The sequence below is a fragment of the Charadrius vociferus genome, unplaced genomic scaffold (assembly GCF_000708025.1).
Source record: "Charadrius vociferus isolate BGI_N301 unplaced genomic scaffold, ASM70802v2 scaffold443, whole genome shotgun sequence".
NCBI lineage: Eukaryota > Metazoa > Chordata > Aves > Charadriiformes > Charadriidae > Charadrius > Charadrius vociferus.
In genome coordinates, this window is record NW_009647420.1 from 93,733 (window position 1) to 103,108 (window position 9,376).

The following is a 9,376-nucleotide window of genomic DNA, read 5'->3' on the forward strand; positions in this document are numbered from 1 at the left end:
TGCTCTCTCAAGCTCGTTCAACTGTTAAGTAAAATGGAGTTGATACCACTCTTTATTCTTTGCAAATCAGCGTGGTGTGCTTCCACAGCAGCACAAGAGAATGTACTAGCAAAGCTAATGACACAGCATGAGAAAAACAGTTCTTAAGAGTTCTAGTGGTAGAAAAGTTTTCCTACACTTTTTTCTTCTTCATAGTTGTGTGAAGACATCACCATAGCTGTAGTGAAATCTGTAGCCTGTTCCCTTCTTGCACTGATGAAGTTTAATTTAGTGTCCTAAAGTTGTGAACCGAACTCCAGTACTTGTTCACTGAGCTGAATAAACATCTTCTCCCTGACTCTTCAGGTTATATAACAACTTCACATGACACATCTGCACATTTTGCCTACAGAAGGTGTATTTCATTTTTTGATTCTCCTACCCATAGCCCAGTTGCAGGAGACCCATTTAAAGAAGTTTATTCTCCAATTCTAATAACTATTAAAACTTCCATTATTTGGACTGAAATAGAAGGCCAACCAATTTTACAATTGTACCACTTTCAAGCATACTGCAAAATCAGCTAATATATGGTCACTTGTATCAACTGTATACATGTTCCTGAAAACAGAAGGTATATTTGAAAGAAAATCATCAGTGATACCTTACTTTTCCTAGTGATAATAGTGTTACAGAAGAAGCAGGATTGTCAGGGTGTCTCTATGACATTAGCAACTACTACTAGCATAAGCCTGAACAAATACATTACCATCTATCAAGGATGAGCAGATAATTACGAAAAGCAACTAGTTACCAGCTCATGCTTATAGTGTCTCAGTAATTACTGAATTATCTTCCTTTCACTGATGATTTAAGTTTGACATATATTAAAGCATCCCTGAGCCTAATGCTAAGACAAAAAGATAACCTTTTAGAGTGTTGAAAATTAAGATATAAAACAATGCCCTAGTCACTTTATTATTATTTTTTTTTTTTAAAGTGATAGCAAACTGGGTAACACATTTCCAGGAATTCATAGATCATTAGCACAACTAAATACATACTCTGAGAAGTGCAGTGATTCCATTGGGATTATACAATGGTAAATCAGGCCCAAATAGTACAGCAGTGGGTTTTCCAAGTAATTATTCCAGATAGTCAGCTATCAATAAATGTTAACATTCATTGCTAGCTTTAAATTACGTCTAGAGTGATGTTCCACTTTAACGAATCCCCAAGAAACAAAACACCTAGAACTACTGTAGCAAAAGATACCCAGTGAATCTGATCCTCTTTGAAAAGTTCCTTCCCTAAAGAAACTCTAGCAATTGCACCGCAGAGGAAAACTTAATGCCAAAGCATTACCATTCTACCATTTGATTTGATTTATTATTTGACAGAATTAAGCTAAACGCTAAGGGTAAGATGCACTTTATTTCAAATACACTACATACATTATGACATATACTCCTGTTAGACATTAACATACTACAGACTTCACTTAAATCAGACATGCAATTTCTGAAAAGGAGGGATTAAAATATAACTGCCAAATCAATCAAGTACACTGAAAGCCTACAGAGACTGAAAACCATTGTTCTGGTGAACAGCAGCTGTTAATAAAATAGTTTGGAATGCATATGTAATACTATTTTATGTGGAAATTAAGAATGTACACATTTAAATGATCAGTGCCACTTAAATAGTATATTTGATGTTCTGTGGCATTTCTGTAGATCACTGCTGTCATCAGAACTGCCGTGATAGAGGCTGAAGAAACACAACATAGCTGTAAATAACTCTTCAGTTCAATGAGTCTGACAATTATATGTAACTTTGATAGACTATATTTAGTAGGAGTTTCAAGTCTGTTAGACACTTGACAGAGCACTGATCAAAGTGAGCTTAAGAAATACAGGAGGCTTTCTGTAATATAATGTCACAGACATGGTGGGGTTTTGGTTTTTTTTTGTTTGTTTGTTTTTTTGTTTTTTTTTAAAGTGTCAAGTCCTAAGCTTACTCTTTTTTCTTTCAGAGTAGCAGCATATGCTGGTCAGTGAAGCATACATTACACAGCTGTTACATCTACTGTGTGACCTGTACATATTGAATTAGCCATTGTGTTTTTCAATTCTGGTTCATCAGACTTTTGGTCTGAGGGGTTTTAATCTAAATTTAGCAAAAGAATACAATTCAGTTTTATCTTGTCTACCCAAAATTCATAGCCTCCAGCCTGGTTTGATCTAAAACAATTAGCCAAATTTTTTTTTTTTCTTTTAAATAGTAACACAGGATGTATGAAAAAATTCAGTACACCAATTGACAGCAGAAAAAGTCCAGGACTGCAGTTTGATAGCATATGAATATATATTTGCATGCACACAGAGATGATGTTAACAGGTGTGGAATTTTTAACAACCATCATTGCTCCTGTTCTCAGGTTTTTACATTTGCATTGATGGTACATTAAGAAAGAGAACTATTTCAACATCTAAGAACATACTTGTTTTTATTTATTCACTAAATTATATTAAGTGTGGTACCATAAGACCTAATCCATTCAGATGTCTCAAAACTGCAGATCATTTTTTTCCAAAGAAGGAACCAGTTTCCTGTATTGACAGTCTTCTGGATAGAGTCTGTTGTTGAGGAAATCCATAAGGCATACAAAGGTGGACATAAAAGAGAAGTACCACTGTGTTTCCTTTTTTCTATATATTTTTCTCCCAAAGCATCGAGGCTATTAGACTCCTATTAGAGGCAGGAAACAAGGCTAAATTGAACTTTGGACTGACCCTTTGTGGCTCTGCCTATATGCCCAAATTCAACAATTTTCACTAACACTTGAAAGAACGTTAGATTCAAGTTTCTTAGTAAAGTACCAAATCTTTCTAGCTATTGTAAGTACAATTGTAAATTCCGATTAGTATTTTTATTAAAATTATGTTTTAGTAAATCATTGATAACAAAAGAAGATAGTAGTACAAGGCCTGGATGAAGAGTCATTTAAAGCCATCAATTTCAGTACGGAAATCTAATTGTCTGTATTTCATCTTGAAGTTCTCAGAAACAAAGCAAAGCCGCATATGAGTTTCATTCCCCCAAAAGAGATAGTGAAGCAAATTAATTCCACTTAGAATGACTGTGTATAAAGTCATACAACGGGTATCTATTTAGAATTCCAGTCTCTTCTACCTCATTTTCCCTCTGTATTTTTTTTTTTCATTAGGAGACATTCCCAAAGTTCAGAAAATAGATCAAACTCAAGTAGCTTATAGGCACCATAAACACATAATACTACTTGTCCAAGTGCACACTATTCCTTCCAGAATAACTGTTGCTAACCCATACACACAGAAACCAGGATTCCAGTCCCCCAAAATCACGAAACTTGCTTAAAAATTCTGTAATAAAGTAATTTATATACACGCGGGTGTATGTGCATGTGTGCTTGTAGATGCACACAAGTTTCCCATTCTTTTCATACAGTAGAGAATGCCAGAACTTTATCTTGATTTTTAAAACAATAAAAAAATGTCACATCATTGTCATTTATATATTTTTAGTGACTATTACATCAAAACCAACTTCAAGAAGATTTACTTTACAGGATTTTATATATATTTTTAGATTGACGAGTCAGAATAAGTACTTCTGGATTTACCATGATACAGAGCACCTCTCAAGACCTTCAAAGTGATGACAGTTAATGAAATAAGGATATATTGAACCCTTTAACCCCCAAAAGAAGCTTGACAGATTTCATGGTTTTTTTTCAGGTCACCAAAAAAAAAAAAAAATAATCAGGGGTGAATTCCTTCTCCCTTCTAAGCTCACCAAAACCACAGAAACAGTACTCAGCCCAATTAAATAATTTCCTCATAAACAGCAAATAGCAAGGCAATATTGGCAACAGTATTTTAACTTAAATTTCACTTCCTGTATCGTGGAGACAGTTGTGAAGCATACTGCCAACTCAACTTGTTGGTATACTAGTCTCTTCATAAATCACTTTAAAAGAGGTATTCTACATAATTGCACCCCTAGGCCTACACTGTGCTTAAAATATAGAGGTAACATACCCACTTCCTCGACTGAAAATTTGAATTCCATTGCTGACTTCAACTACATATTCAGTAAGAACCATCTATCTGGATATATCTATAAATATATAGTCTCTGGAAAACTCCCACAACATAAAAATTATAGTGTCTTAACTACCACAGAGAAAATAGCACAGATTAATTCCTCTACACCCACAAAACCAAAAAACACTCAAAAAAAATCTTTGATACACAACCTGATGTACTGCTACCTTTTCCCTAAGCAGGTCAGATCCTTAAGAGGAGCTCCAGCCAACACTGTCACTTCTGTAAGGAAAAAAAACCCTTTACCTTTCAGTGAGCACCCTTATGCCACATACAGGGTTTGAATCCTCCAAAAGGAATCTCCTTACCTCTGTGCCATTGGCCATTTCCCCCTAATTATCATATACAGCTGGAGATTGGAAAGTCTGGAAACAATTAGAGTTTCTAGAAGAAAAACCCACATTCAGAAAAAAAATTCCAGCCATATCACCTGCTAGTCATCAAAGCAATCTATTTTAGTGAAGTCTTTGTCATCATCAAACTATTTGTGGTCCAATATAAGCCAATAGGAATCAAACCCACCCAGGGAAAAAAAAAACAACCAAAAAAACCCCAACAAAGTTTTAAAGACACTTCTGCAGTTACTAAAATTATCTATTTAGAAGTGCCCTCTATAACAGCTAAAACAGGTAACAATCAATTAGCTATACAACCATGTAAGTGAAAAAGATTTTGAGAAACAAAATATAATTAATGGATGTTGAAATGTGTTTTGTTAGCCGGCATCAGTCTTCCTCAGCGGAAATAAAATAGGCATTAGAAGGAAGAATTTAGAAAAGAGTAGTTGGAAAAAAGTTCTATAAAAAAATGTAAAAAATTGATCATTAGTATAGTAAGAAAATTAGAGTTGGGGTATAATTCCTCAAATATCAATACAGAACTGTGAATTTCACTAGTATTCAGTATTCTAGTTGTTCATTATTACCTTTGTACAATTAAGTTAACTTAAAATATGTTCTAATAACTAATGTACTGTGTTCTTAGCTGTTATAGTGTCAATATGTTTCTGTTATGAGATTTATCTTAATTCGTGCACAAACTATTATTTAACAGCAGAATGCACATGAAGGAGTCTGATAGTTTCTAACAAGGAAACTAATCTTACAATGCCCTTTGGGAAATCCCAAAGAGAACTTTTCTGTAACAAGAGCAATGGTGCAAAAAATCAGAAGAAAAGTCTTTTACCCAACCATTGTGGATGAGAGAGTGACAGCATAACTGTCAGATATATATTGACAGCGTATATAAAATCAATATGATTCATGTCTGTCCAGGAGCAGAAGCTTGTTTCACAAGAAAGCAAATGTGAGTTGAAATAACAGAATTTTATATCAAATACAAGTTGGTAATTTTCACAGACATTTTGTCCTTTTATTTATTCTCTTCAAGCTCTTCAGATTTCTTTTCACTTCTTCATACATATACAACTTAGAAGTACAAACTGTACATAGTATTGAAGGAGAACCAGTTAAGTAACTTTATGTTTTAAACATAATGTATGTCTCCAAAACATCTATACCATAAACAGCGAAATTCAGAACACGCTTCCAGGCAGCTCATGTTATTTGCTGTCCTGGTTTCAGCTATTTTCTCTCTAGTGATTGCAAAAGGAATGTCAACAATACATATTGTTTTAGTTTTTGCTAAGTGATGTTCATGCTTTTCAAGTACTCTTTTCAGCTTCCCATAGAAGCTGAGAAGGAATAGAGACAGAACAATGGAATGGCCAATAGAATATTCCGTAACATACTTGCCATGCTCTATATAAATGGGGTTAGCCAGGGCTGGGGTCTTGCGATCACTGCTCCAGATGGTGACAATTCACCAGGCAGTGAGAGTGACTTGTGTCATTATTATTATTGTTGTTATTATTGTTCACATTATTGCTATTTTCCTTTTCTAATATTGTTCTATTAAACTGTCTTTATCTCAACCCACATTTTTTTTTTCTTTCCCCTCTTTTTCTCCCTACCCTTTTTTGGTGGGGAAGGGGGAGTGAGTGAGCGGCTGCATGGTCCTAATTGTCAGCTGGGGTCAAACCATGATATCTACAGAATAAGCTTTTTATATGCTAAAAGAGAAGTGGCAAAGGGCATGATAAAAAACAGAAGGGACATGAGCTTGTAATTACACATTTGAAAGTTTCTTCTAAGCATCTATGAAACAGAAAAAAGTGATACAATAATTTTTTCCTACTTTCAAAAAACATGATATATATTAATTTTTATATGTCAAAACATATGTTAAACAAACACAAGAACTGTAGTAACCCTTCTGTATACCAAACATAACGGACATTTGTCATACATGCATGAATATTATTTTCACACTGTTTCATTTTCTCAGTGTTTAGAAACATCTGCAAGAACAGGATAACCATCCACATTAGAAAAGGCCACGGAAGCACGTACAGAGAAAAGAACGTATATTGAACATAGAATATCAAACTACAAGTGTTGAAGATGTCATATTAAGCATAAATTTATAAAGACATTGTTTGAGAAGGAATAGACGTAAGAGGTATAAATATACAAACGCGTGATTTGAACATTCTAGAAGAAGAAAGAGAGGGGCAGTTTGTCTTGTCTAGTTTTGATTTTTGAAATTAAACCCATCTAATCAACTGAACGACAGACATTTCAGCTTTTTCAATAGCTAGTTCTCAGTGTACAATCTAAACACACCTGCAAGCAAACTAATGCCTGCACAGAAAATACTAGTTTATATATCATATTGCTCTAATTCAAAGTAAGTGGAAATCCTTCCCAGATCTTTTCTTAGTACTAAATGCTTTTACTTAGTTTAAATTTTATTTTAAAACAAGGACTCAATGGCTGTAATGAGAGATACCCACAGCTACTTTTCTATACCTCTTAGATATTATGTCTAAGAATAAAGAGCAATGTAAAAGGTTCTTTTAAACTGTGAAAACTATAATGAATGTGATTATTCAGAATATTGAATAAGAAGATACTATATATCTGGATAGGTTCTAGATCACAATAAAACCCACTATAGGAGAAATAATAATATATTTTAAAGATAAAAAAGCATGTAGAATAAATATGAAGGGATGGACCAGGTAAAATATAATAAACTTTAAAATCTCTTCATCACATAAGATATGCCTTTGTGACAGAACCAACAACCTACCCATGGAGAAAGAAGAAACAGACTGAGAGTGGTTACTGTAAAATCAATATACAGAATTTGCACCCAAGTAAACTTTCCCATAAGTTCCCAGAGCAAATTTGCAAATAATTATCAATATCCAATACAAGAAGAGCAAAACACTTTGGGCACTGAGACAGACAAAGAAAAGAACAGGGGAAAGAGAAAAATGGGCAAAAATAGACAGTTCCCAAAGGAAAAGGAACAAGGCAAATTCTGATGTGTAACATGAAATGTCTTGATCTGGATATTTAATCACGACATATTTTACTATATTTGGAGGAAAAAATATTTTGAAACCAAAATAAACTATGATATTATGTATTCCAGCATTGAGCCCAGTGTCTCACTGTAATATGACATACATACAAAACTGAGAAACTAACTTTTGGTTGGTGGTGTCCTGCTTCACTTGGCCATGTTGTCTTTATTGCATATTTTCTGCAGTTGTAAAAACCACAGATTCAGAAAAAAGAAAACAATAATCTTGTACTAATCTGTATGACACAGATATACACAATGAAGTAATGTAACGCATCTCAGAATGAATTAAAGGAGTGCTTAGCCTCGAAGTTTCTGAGAACAACAATGAACGAAAACATCTTGCTTTTCAGGATTATGTTTAAGGACTATATTCGGTCTGCTTTTTCACACATCACATCTAAAACCTGAATATACCTTAGTGTTAAAACCTAAAGCCATGAAACTAATATTTAGCTGAATCTATATCCTCTATTGAGCCGTTATAGTATTTACAAATTCATATACAGTTGATAACTAGTGATCCACCTACTAAACTCACTTCTGTCTGAATATATATCACATACTTCAACATTGCTTTGCATGGTAATAAATTTACTTTCTTTCTCCTAGCTTCTTTCTTTATGTAGTAAGTAGAGTTTCCCTTCTGTGTGTTGTATAAAGTCAGCTAGGTTCAAAACACATTAGGAAAAATTTTATTGAGATCATTATATTGTGACACTCTGCCAACATTTTAGAAAGGCGCTTCAAATAAATATTCTAACTTACTCTGCATATTGGGCACATGCATGCTGATAGAAGAGATGAGAAATTTGCATTTATGGTAGAATTCTTTATAGCAGGGGAGAGACTAGAAATGTTGGTACTTAGTTTCTGACTGAATACCAAATATATTGGTAGAGCTGACAAAGAAAACTCTCAAATTCATGTAAACCCATGTATATTTCTACATTGATAATACTATCCCATACATTGCAGAGTGTTCAGGCTTGCTTCTTGCAGAAATCTTGTATCTTTTAGATCTCTGACATTTGGGTTTCACTTTATTGAGGTCAAATTTGTCTCTTTTCAGAGACAACTTTCTCTTTCCTATAGATAGACACGTTAACAGTGTCCACAGAAGAAGTGAACTCCATTCCAGGAAACAAATTTAACTTATTCTTTTAACTTATTCAATTATTAAGATGACTCCTTTTTACCAGAAGATCCTGAGAGCACAAACCACCATAACACTGACTGTATAGTTGATACAGAAGATTAAAATACACCAAAGAGAAAATAACTTCAATCAAAATACTTTCAAAGTTCAATAAACTAGTAATATTGTCCAGAAAAGTATCATTTTGTCATAGTAAGTATTTCAAGAAATAAGTCTATTAAACTGAGATTCAGCTGAAGGGTAACAAAAATTCAACTCTGTAATACTTAAATTTAATAACACGCTCAGCCAAATGCAAAATTCCATTTCCTGCTAGATCAAAATGTAATTGTTCCACTTAATTATTTGATAATAACAGTGTATTCAATTAAAAGGCTTATTTATTATTGTTTTTCTTTGGCTACTACTGAAAAACTCCAACATAACACCCTCCCTCAGTATATAGCTCAGAAGATAAGAGAATGTAGTATCATTTAATGGAAATGAAGGTAATTTCCGTAAAAAAATACATTTTTTCAATGTAAAATCCCTTGAGAGCACATCACTAAAACAACTATTTCCAAATTACTTTACAGAGATTGCTTACACATAGAACAATTTGCAAAACTGGACCCAGAGATAAAAAGAACAAGACGTTTACTCATCTCTATTCACATCC

The 9,376-nt window shown here is 33.6% G+C and overlaps 1 protein-coding gene across 1 annotated transcript in view; it reads right to left on the bottom strand.

Moving 5' to 3' along the window:
* The window catches only part of LOC104282385 (probable G-protein coupled receptor 125), a gene marked incomplete at its 3' end in the record, with an annotated part of 200,283 nt that overhangs the window by 78,097 nt on the left and 112,810 nt on the right, over window positions 1–9,376 (bottom strand). The gene's annotated exons all lie outside the window — the stretch shown is intronic.